Source organism: Athene noctua, chromosome 14 (assembly GCF_965140245.1).
Source record: "Athene noctua chromosome 14, bAthNoc1.hap1.1, whole genome shotgun sequence".
NCBI lineage: Eukaryota > Metazoa > Chordata > Aves > Strigiformes > Strigidae > Athene > Athene noctua.
Genome location: NC_134050.1, coordinates 9,457,741 through 9,469,747, shown reverse-complemented (window position 1 = coordinate 9,469,747; position 12,007 = coordinate 9,457,741). Strand labels below are relative to the sequence as shown.

The window sequence follows — 12,007 nt, the reverse complement described above, 5'->3', positions numbered from 1 at the left end:
TGCAATTACCTTGTAAGTAAAGACCTGCCTATGCCTGATGTATGCTGTGGTTACAAATAGATACTTAGTAATGCATATAATCGGACATTATATTTACATCCATTTTTTTTAAGGATCATTAGCCCTTTAATGCAGATCAAAGTATTCGCTTTTCTATTGCTCATCAAAATGATTAAAGTGAAGTATCTTTGACCAGTAATGGAAGGACAAATTTTCATGTACAGTGGATTTTCATGGCAAAACAAATGTGTGTTATTAGCTACGTTTGTGTTTTGCAACAGATATGGTCTGATTTCATTGTGTGCTTGTTACGTGAGAGGTATTTTTAATGCTTTTTCTTTTTTTCCCCTCTTATAGGCAGTAAAAGAGTGGGTTTAAAAAATAAAGCGGTTTTGTTTTTAGAACACTACAACAATATATAGAAATGATAGCTGTGCCACATTTCTAATAGCTGGGTTGAATCATACTCTTTTCCTCTAATGGCATGCGTAATTGCTCTAGGTTTTCAGGCGTCCTTCACCCGCACTTATTTAGATTAGTGACTGATGCATTTCCATGGAAACCTGCAGCAAGGAAAAAAAAAATCTCTTGGTACAGTGTGGAACTGAAAGGATGTGGGCTTTGAGTCTCAGCCTATAACTTGTGTAAAATAAGACTTTTTGTTTGTGGTCATCTTTATTTGCGATTTTTATCATTGCTTTTCTCTAAAAAGTAAGAATTGTTTCCAGCAGCATTTTGTATAAAAATGTAGAACACTTGTCAAATCCTACATTTCTTGAGAAGCTTCAACTTCTTTTATGTAGTTAAAGTAGTGCATTTTGAAATTCATTGTCTGGGATGATTTTCTTCGTGAGGATGCAGAAGCACCCAAAATTCAAGTAAGCTGGTTAGAAACTATGGCTGAAAAGTCAAGATCCAAGAAGAGAGTTCATTTTGGAGGTACTGTGTATAGCTTTAATGAAGAATGACTGGTTTTTGAACTGGTGCTATGGGAAATGGAAAGATTTTATATAAAAAGAGTAGTGACTTCAGTCAGGAAAATGCTACAGGTACTTTTAAAAACTTTGCATAATACTATATTCTTTATCTCAATATCTGGTACATTCTTAATATGCACTGTCTAACATATAATGTCTCTTTAATAGTCTTATTTATAGTGCTTTCTTAGGAAAACTTCATTCTTGGCATTCTCAGCAATTTATTCTAATTTCCAGGAGTGTTTAAGGTGGCAATTGATAGATTTTTGAATGTGTTCTTTTAAAGTAATTGCTCTTCTCTGTCATCTCAGTGCTGAAAGGACAACTACATTCTGTGCTTTTTAAAAAGTAGAAATATTTTCAGATTTTACTCCTTTCAAACTGCAGCCATCCTAACTATTTTGAATACTGGTTCTCTAGCTGTAGGCTTTAAAACCCATGGTCAAATTACAATTTCAGATGTGGTAGTTGTTTACTTACTGAAAATTAATTAGTCTTGTGGCCTGACTCTGAAACTTGTGTTACTTAATAGCCATCAATATAAAGTATCTCTAACCATATCTATATATTATTTTTATATTTTATATATTATCTAAGGTATATTAGATTGTTTGTATTATTATAATATCTACATATAGCTGTATCTATACATTCTGATAAAGCATCACAATTTCAGTTGATAAAGTTTTGTACTCCGTTTTCCTTAAAAGTGATGTGGTGTTCCTAAGTAATTTGCTGTTGCTATAGCTTTGTATTTTAGACACACTCAGTGGTGTGACAAGCAAGGAGTTCTTCCTCTTGAGCAGGGAGCCGTACACATCTGCATCTCCCTGTTCCACCCTTATCTTTCTCTCCCCGGTCCTGTGTAAACTCCAGTACAACATTGCTTAGCAACATTCTGCTCTGTTAATCTGAGCTACTTGTTCACTCTGACTGAAGTAATAATATTAAATTATAAATTATTCTGAGGCCCTTACAGTAGGAGTTGCAGAGTATTCCTCTGTATGTCTGTTGGGTTTTGGTAATGGTATATTTTATCTGCAGTGAAATTCAGACTGTAAAGCCCAAATACACAAGCAAAGCAGAGGAAGAACAACATACTGAGCGAAGACTTAAACTTTCGGGTTTTGCTTGATTTGTATTTAGTGTTACCTTGTTCTTAGAAATTTTACAATCTTTTAAATACCTGTCACACTATCCTTACATGGTGTTTTAGGGTGACTAACTGGCAAGATTTGGGAAGAGAATTAAGAAACAAGTGCAATCTATATATGCAGGACAGAGTGAGGAAGCTATTTCTTGAGACATTTTTACTAATGTCTGAAGTATTCTGAGAGAATTAAGCGATCCAACTCATTGACTTCAGTGCCCCTTGGTAAAGGAAAGGGAAATCAGTATGTTCTGCACAGGACGAATGAGTTCTCCATATGGCTGATCTAGCAGAAAGTATTAAGAATGCTCTCCTGGCGTCCCTGTCAACCTCTCAGGGCGGTCGGAGGCCTGCTTGATGGCAGGAAGAGCAGAACTACATGTAGTTTGACTTGACAGCTAACTGTGAACCTGGCACAAAGGTGTTTGAAACCATTGGGAGGTGCCTTGAACTTCTGGGTATCTCCCATGCACAGCAGATGATGGGTTCTTATGTATTCAAAATTTTATATATTATTGAAGTGAGAGAATTTGACAGATCATTGACCCTTAATATAGCTAGTGAAGATTTAGACTTGAATGAAACTTCTGTAAGGGAGGAAATAGAGGGGAAACATTTGTATCACCATTGATGATAAAAGTCCATAATAACTCTTGTTAAAACTTGCTGTACATGAAAATTAATGATTTTTGAAATTGAATAGTAGAATGGCTTTTCAGGGCCTGTTTTTCCTTACCCAGCCCAAAATAGTTCTCCATCTGTTCTTTCCACCTTAGGGTGCACAATGACCTTCTTCAGAGCAGCTGGTTATCTTTGTGTGATTGTAAATATGTCTCAGGTAGGAACAATCTATGTTATGCAGACTAGACCACAGATCCTGCCACACAGGCAAATGCAGAGTTCCTTTGCAAACTTCTGATGGAGTTTCCCTAAATTTAAGGCAAAATCACTGAAAATTGTTATCCTCCATGCTATAATAATACTGAAATGAATATTTATATTAGACTGCAATTTAGGTTCGTGTTGCAGATTTTAACCATGTGAAAATTATTGTTTAAAATGGTTCCTGTTGTGTCATTTCTCATTGAAAATAAATACCAAAGCTGACACTGTAATAACTAGAACTGACTGAAATTAGAAGGGTATTCTGATGTTTTGTTGTTCTTGTTCTGTGACATCTGAGGATACCTGCAATAGGAAGAGTGGCACTTAACTGTCACTTCTTGACTGTTTGCAGGACACTTTCCATGGAGAACCATCTGGCACCTTCCCAATGCTTGGCTGTACTGATCCAGTTTCCTGTGGCTTTGTGTTGGCTTAAACCTGCAGAACTTCATCTCTTTAGGAGAAGTAAACAAATTCAGTTAGCGGTTTAGAGAGTAGTCATAACTGTAAGAAAAATAGTATTTAATTAATGAACAAGGTTGATGTCAGGTTTTAAAATATTACTTGGATTGCCTTTTTTTTAGTTTTTTCTTTTAAAGTATTTTTTCCTTTGGGCTTTTAGGTTGGGTGTGGAGCTAAAGCGGGCTTCTTCCCTGTGGGTGGTGGGGAGTTGATTTTTTTGCCTTTTTGGTTTTTTAGGTCCATAAGTAGAAATACAGATATACTGAACATTGTATTAGCACACCAACAATGAATTCTGCAAAGCCTCAACTTTGCTCCCACCTGTAAGTGTGTTGTCATGTTGTCTCTGTTTGCAGTGTGGTGGTTTGGGACTTTAAATGGTCCTTGCTGCTCATAGACATGTATTCTTGACTTAAATGAATGATGACTGCTGAAATACTGGGAGTTGGGGGTTGCATAAAGTTAAGCATGTGCAGAAGCATTACAAGTTGGGGACTGCAAAATTAGCATCTACTGAATGTGAAAAACAAAATCCTGCTATTAAGCAAACTATTAAGCCAAATTTCACCTGACTCCTGCCCTTTGGTACAGGCCATCATTCTGGATTATGCTGCTGTTATCAGTGAGAACGCTGCAGTCATTCACTAGAATATTTGCAGGAAAAAAGGAATATATGAAATAAAGTTTTATGATTGCAAACATTTGTACCACAAATCAGTTCTAAAGAATTGGAACATCACACCACCTGAGTTTTGTAGTTGAACAAACCATCCTGACCTTCAGAATAAGAAATATTTGTAACAGATGACAGTGCCAGCAGGCAACAAATCAAGATTTTTTTGTTCTGCCTAAATTGGAAAGACAAGATGCCTTTATTTACATATTCAAGAGCAATTTGGAATCGACAATGAGATCTATTTTTTATAAAGTATACACTGCATATTGCCACTCTGCAATAAAGGATAAAGTGCATTGAATTTGCTTTATGTTGGATGTGATTTTGTAAAAACTGCGTGTTTCAGCAGTGATTGAACTACATGCAAATGGACCGACTCCATGCTTGGTTGCTGGAATCTCTGACGTCTGTTACCAGATCAGGTCAACATTCATCTCTTCACAAGCAACAAAGTCTGTAAAGCATAATAAATCTTGGGGCAAAGAGGGAAAAAATTACTTCCTCTCCCAACTGGTTTCCTTTGATGACATCACCCAGACCTATGTCTGTGCCTGTTCCAGACACGGAGTGAGTAATTTAATCCTCCTTTTCAACTGAGACCATGGCCACAAAGCTGCCTTGCAGCATCTGCAGTAGGCTGATTAACTATTCTGCAGCAGATGGGTTGTAAATGAGGGGCAGAGGGAATGAAGGCCTGCAGAAGCCCAACAGAAGAGCTTCTTAAGGGAAGATCAACTGAGCACCACCACGGTTTGAAAATATTCTGCAAATGAGGGAAGAGCCATGAAAGAATAAGCTCTGTCTGCTGTGCCTGCTCTGCAAACAGATTAGCAACAGTTTGCCTAACACAAGGAAGACCTAGTTCTGAAATAAACTCTTACCTCAGAGATTTGCCTCAATTTTAATGCACATATAACTTTGCTTCTTCATAAGACACAAATACAAGACGATGAAGTTATGTTTCAAGCCAGATTTAAACTTCAGCAACAGAATTGTAGACATAGCTGGTGAAGTTGTTTAAAAGAATACTGATTTCCTCCTGTTCAGCTGTGTAAGCCTTATTCAGTGTTAGAGAATAAGATGCAAATGTTTTAACAACTGTGTGCTGTTTTTTTCAGGTATAAGTGAGCTTTTTGATAAATTAAAGGGAAAACTAATGACGTGGGAAAGCAATGTTCTTCCGTAACTGCCTCTCCAGTAGATCTAACCTGCATATTTCAGTTATTAAGGTTTCTCTTGCAAACAAACTTGCTGATTCGCTACACTGATCAGCCATTTCAGCATCCTTTGTGATTAAGCTAATTCACTATATTTCAGCTAATCTTTCTCTAAGGATGCAAGAGGGAATCAACATCAGGCTTCCTTTCTTTTTTGAAACTAAGACTTAGCAGGGGGAAGAAAAAAAAAGCAAGGGGACATCCAAGGATTTGCTATTCCAGTCAAGGAGTTGTCCTTGAGATATTTTTATGCCTATTCTCAAATCTGAAAAACTTCAAAAACCACATAAGATTTGCTATTTCTCAGTTCCAACTCAAAGAAAAATTGGCTGAGAGCACCACATTAACTGAACACTGGGATTTAAAAAAAAATCTACAAGCTTAAAAACAAGAAAAGTGAAATATGAATTAAAGGTTTTTGTTAGTTTAAATTTTATAATGCCTTCATCATATATTTTTTCTTTTTTTTTTTATCCTCATAGTTTATCCCTTCTAATAAAGTGACAATGTTATTACTTCAGATTTGCAAATATATGAAAAAAATAATTGTAGTTTCTTCTGAATTCTAGATGGTGCATACCTGCAGATTTCAGTTTTATGTTTTAATATCCCTTTAACAGAAGCAGGCTGTGCTCGCATGTATTGCCTGCAGATCTTATGGATTCCTTATTCATTCTGGGTTCAAAATGATAGATATTAAAGTTAAGGAGGGAGGAAAATCCTGTCCAGGTTTTAAAAACAGCACATAAGAGGAACTAATGCTCTAATCCCTTCAATGCAATAACTTCTGCTCTTAAAAATGATGAAATAGAGACAATTTCTGTTTATATTTCTTGATCACATTTTTACATTTTTTTGTACAGATGTTTAGAATCCAAGATCCTACTCTGCTTGATTTGGAGGAGGATCCCTGACCTTAATCTTTCCTATGGCTCAAATGACTGCTCAAAGAAAGAAATATGAAATATTATGTTAAACAATTGTATGATAGGCCTGAAAAACCTCCTCACTTATCAAAATGTTAATGTAGCATATTTAATGGAAAATCCCAGTTTTGATGAATCTTCATTTTCTAAGAAGAATAGGGAATAAGTAAAATAGCTTATTGAGGCTTCACTGTCTATGGTATGAAGAAGATTTTTTATTTTATTTTGATTCTTTTCTGGAGCAAAGTTCATAGTGTATCTGTTATCAAGAAAATCACTTGTGACTTGAAGACAAAATGCATACTGAACTAGTAATGAGTTAAATCAGTAAAACTGAGTTATGCTTACAGCACACAGAAAGGAAGGAATAGGACAACTCTTCATTGACAAAATGCTTCTAGGTTCCTAAATGTGACATTTATTTCCTTAATACATTGTTCCACTCAAACTGTATATTACATTATCGTCTAAATCAAAGCTTTACAAAGGTTTAGTTATGCTGTGATTTGACAGTAACACTGTGATGTCAATTTGTAGTCTATGGCCTTTGAGTGAAGCAAGCGGGTACTTTAGTTATGCCTGTCTTTCATTAATCTTGTCACAGAAAATAGCACTTTTTTGACAAGTGCATAATATAGTATCAGTTATCCCACAGCAGCATGGACCTGTGATGCAATTATGTCATTAGCTTGTTTAACAGATGGGAAAAACAGGTGCTAAACAAGTGTTAGTATAAGAACATCCACTTTAAGTTAGTTTTTCTGAGACACAGTTTTGCTAACAAACCTGCTACCTTTGCTTATTGCTTCCTCTACTTCCTCTATGACAGAGATAATTTGGCATCATTTAATATGGCAAATATTTTGAATGTACATGTACTTGGGATAAAAATGTAAATGTTCTTCTTAATGATGTTTTCAATTCCATATACTTTTCTCCACTTGTCTTTTTGGTAGGATCAAAATTTTTTGTGATACTATTGGATCCATTTTAGGAAAGGCTCATAAGATAGGTGCCCTGTCTTGTTGCAAAATAAGTAGATAATAACTATCACAAGTGCACTTGAATTGTGAACTTCTGTTAACTTTCAGTATTACCTGTGTACCTGGTAGTAACAAAGAATTTTAGGTTGCTTTCCTCAGCTTTGAATAACTTTTGGTGTAACCCTCAATATAAATAGTTGTGAAAGAATTTTCGGCATGGGAAGGACAAGGTGCACAGTGGAAGCCCGAATCTCTGATAACTGCTGGGTGTTGCTATCCGGCAGACACGTGTAGAGCGCTGTACCTGAACCTCTTTTAGCAATGGTCATCTGTAACTATCTATTGTATTAGTGAAACATCTCTCAAAAGTGTCAGTAGGCAAGAGGAAAGAAAAAAAAGCTTCATGTTTTGGGATGGTGCTAAATTGTTGTGTTTACTGTGCCCAGCTGAAGAGCAAAGGGAAGGACTCTGCCTCTGTCTTTTAAATTAATTTTTTTTTCATTATGTTTGGGTTTAAAAAGCATTTCTTAGTGTGCAGACTTATTTCTTCCTGCTGGCAATTGGCTTAGAACAGACTGAAACCACTTCTTAAATTCTGTTAACATAAGAAGTGCAGCAACTAGGTTGGAGTAGCAGTATAACCTGACTTTACCTTTAACCATCAGTGATATTTGGAGGGTATCTGCTGCTGTGCTGGCTCTCCAGTATCACAGATAAATTAGGCTGTTACACTTTTATTTCCTTTGTTCATCTTATGGACGTGTCAATCAGTCTAAACCCGTCCCAGAGTGCTGGCAAGCAGTCTGACAACGTACCCACTGGCAGAGCAACCCCTCGCAGTTTCCTAGGAAACACGGCCGCCGAAATGCCCTGTGAAGAGCAGCAGGAAGAATAAAAGGAATGAAGATGAAGACAGTTGCTTTGGGATTTTTTTCCCCTAGTTCCTCACTCTTCCAAACAATATCAAATATGTAAGCAATCTACCACAAGTAATAGTGTCAATGTGGTAATCGGGTTGTCTGTTCTAACATGCCTACAATAGTTATGTGCTAATCACTGAAGAAATAAATCAAGAATGGCATTATCTGTCTTTATGGATTAGAGTCTAAATTTTATTTCTTGCTTTTCATGTCAGTGATTTTTCAGCTTTTGATAATATCTGCAGGCACTGTTGGAGTCCTGTGGTCCACTATGAGACTAACACAGCAAAGCTACGAGGAAGTCATACACATATTTCTCAGTTGAGGAAAGCCATCACTCCTCCTAAAGTGGAAGAAGAAAAGGTGAAAATGTTTTTCACCCACATCCTCTCAATGTTCACCTTTCTTCAAATCCTATAAATTACGTTCTGGAATGGCAGGGGTTGAGTCTGTTGCTTACTGAAATGTCTGCAGCAATAAATGATTCTAATAAGGAAACAGCTAGGGCTTTATTATTTGTATTATCACTATTGCACAGTGCAGATAGCTTATTTCTACTGCAACTCCATTGGCTTCAGTGGGGAATGGACCAGGAAAAACTCGTCACATTATTTTGTTCCTTCCAGATTCTTCTATGGCTCTCATCATACTAGGGCTCACATTGATCCTACATGACATATTAATTGCTGTGAATAGAGCTTCTTAGGTAGTTTGGGGATTGTTTTGCCATTTCTTTTTTAGCAGAAAGCGGGGAACTTTATGGTGATATGTTCTTATGAAAAATAGTTTCAGTAGCTGTAGAGGGAGCCTTCCTTTTCACATAAATGATGATAGGTTTAGTAGTCTTAGGTGGTCCTATCTTGTTCCAGAGTACTCTGATTTAAAGTGCTGGTCTTCAGAAAACCTGGGGATATAAGAATGGGTAAAAATCCAGTGAAACCTGGCACTAACCCCTTGATGCTATTATACCTATAATAGCACTATTATGCTATATATGGCTTGAATTCAGAAAAGCATTTGTTAAAAATTGCCTATAGGTTCTTTGTATTCTTTAGCCAAATTAGAGAATGGAACTTTTTTTTTTTTCTTTCCCCAGTATCCAGTTCATTATGATGGCAGATTCCTGATCCTTCCCCCTGTGTTTGGATGTCTGTACTTATGCTGCGTAATAGGACAGACTGGAATCTGAGTCAGAGGTTAGAGAAAGAGGGTAATTAAAGAATTTACACAGCAACCCGGGAAACATGCCATTTAGCCTTGACTTCAGGGATTTGTAAGGCTAATGTTTTCCCAAATAACCCCTGTGAATACGATTGCACACAAAGAAGTGGAGGAAAGTAGAGGGATGGGAGAGACAGGGAGCAGATACAAGCTGTAGCTGAAGAATGCTGGCTTTGCAATACTAAGTAGCTGAACAAAGCTATCTGTCTTACTGCGCCTTTCCGTTCCTCCCACCCACTTTGTATTCGTTAATAGCACTGAATATCATGCCATAGAAAACAGTTTCTGCAGAAGGAACATCTGGCTCCTTAAGGCTCAAGCAGTGGCTTTAAGATTTCCAAAATCTTCTTCATACTTTGTCCTTTTTAATTATTTATAAGTGACTTTTGAAAACAGGCCAGTGGTAAACTCTATGTGGAATCCAGGCCTACATTCTTCTATTTTCTTCTGATTATGTCTCTTGATATTAATCTGATTTTTAGGATAATGTGAAAAAGAATGTTGCTTGTTGGGGAATAGACTGCAATTAAGGCTGGTCACTTTATTCCACATCACCACAGGGCACTGGATTTTGAAGCTAAACTTGTAAATTTAGCAACAAAGGCATGACCCATAAAATTCACTGAACCCCTTACAGCACAAGAAGAGGTACAGTCATACAATGAGCTACTTCAAAGCCAAATCTCTTTGAGCAGATGTCATGTAGCCTTGGGTACCATCACAGCTCCCTGTGCTTACAGCTCTTACTCTGTGAAAGGCAGCGTGTTGTCCTCCAGCCCTGCAGCTACCGTGCTGGCTGGCTGAGCTTTGGTTGTGTCTAGGAAGATGCTAGGTGAGTCCTGGAGCAAGTTGTGTCCTTTTTGGGTGTTCCAGAAAGGCAGGGGGGTGAGGGCAGTAAGAGCTGGAACCTGGGGTAAAGGTAAGGCCCCTTTGGTAGACAGTACAGATTGTAGGTGAGTGACAAAGGGACAAAATAAGACTGTACAAAGCTATCAAGTAGGATTCATATTATAATAGGGATATTCTCCCTCTTTGACTGTTCTGTAGGAAGGAGGCTGGCTAGTCTCCCCAAAATTTATATAAATGTATATATTTCTGTTCTTTCTAAGTACTGCTTTTCTTGTATCTTGCAAATTGGTGCAGTGCTATGAAGAAATACTTTACACTTACGCTTTTAGCCAGCTGCAACCTGCACATACCTTTTCAGTCATTGTTCCTCTGTATTATCTATGTATTTGTATTTATATCTCCTACCAGGGGTGCAATCCACTTATGTGTCAGCTGTACTAGTTAAAGCCAGGAAAGATGTGTTTTGTCAACCCTTCTTTCCAAAGTCTGCCTCCCAATACTTTCTTCTGCACTGTGCTCCTTGGCCACGTTTAAAGCCTATCATCCTGCGCTGATGTATTTTTTCTCTCTGCAGACTAGAACTTGGTCGTCTGACAGCACGACCTCTCACAGTAATTTTTAACATTCTTAAAAGTTGTCACATAGAGATGGTGTACCTTGAGGGCTATGCCTAGCTTGGAGAACTAATAAAATCTGTTTGGATAGAGTCAGGCTGTCCATCAGTGAAACATTCCTTAACCATACAGATGAGAATTTCATGGTCACAAGCTAATCTAGAAACTTTTCAATTTGATTTTTGATGTCTGTTAGCCTAACTTGTGTGATTGCATTTGAGGACCAAGCTGTATTTAGGCAAGACTTTTTGCTGTCTCAAAAACTACAGTTTCTGCATAAGTATCTTCCCTTGAATGAAGAAGCCGTATAAAAAGGGACTTCACTAAAGATGCTCATCTGAGGAAAAATTAATACACTAAATTATTATTGTGGTAAAAGCTGAGTAAGGCTCAGAAAATTGATACATTTGAACAACAATTATTGTAATACATAAACCTACCAAAGAAGGTTCCTTGCTCTCTTTTTTGTTAAAGTTTTACTTTATTTGAATGTCCTTTTGAAGTAAGCTTCTGTGTCATTTCCTGTCATTCTGAAGAATCTGACAATGAATTACCTACCTCTTCTACAATCCTTTTGTTCTTCCTTAGAAGTGATATTTATATATATATACACATAGACACATACACACACAGTGATAGCCTTTCAGTGAAAGCCTTTTAGATTAAGCTCTTTGCTATGCAAACTGAAGCGACCAAATACCGGAGTAGCTTCTGCACCTTTCCCACATACTTGATTTGTTGGAGCTCCTGCAGGTACCCATTGAAAGCAGTAAATGAAAGAGCATCTTTCCTGGTCTAGAGGAAGAGACATGTTTAGCTCTGTTGTCTGTCATGCTATAGATGCAGTTCTAAACTAAGTATTTTAACTGTTATACCCATACTAAACCAGTGTTAATGTTGGTGAATGGTAGAAATACTTGTGAGCGTAACGTTCATAGCCTTAGAGGATGATTTAATGCTGCAACCCCTAGATGTAGGAACTCCTTTAGTGGGGTGTATGTTTTTTTTCTTAAGGAAAAAGCCTAAATATAAAATTTTAATGTATTTGAGGTTTTAAATGCCTTTTTAGTAGACGTATTGTTGTATCTTATTCTTTTGCTCTTCATGGTTCCCAGTTATGGGGTTTC

General features: G+C 37.1%; 1 protein-coding gene across 7 annotated transcripts in view; it reads left to right on the top strand.

Annotated features, from left to right (window-relative positions):
- The window catches only part of SHANK2 (SH3 and multiple ankyrin repeat domains 2), a 362,639-nt gene that overhangs the window by 184,297 nt on the left and 166,335 nt on the right, over positions 1 to 12,007 (top strand). The window lies entirely within an intron of this gene.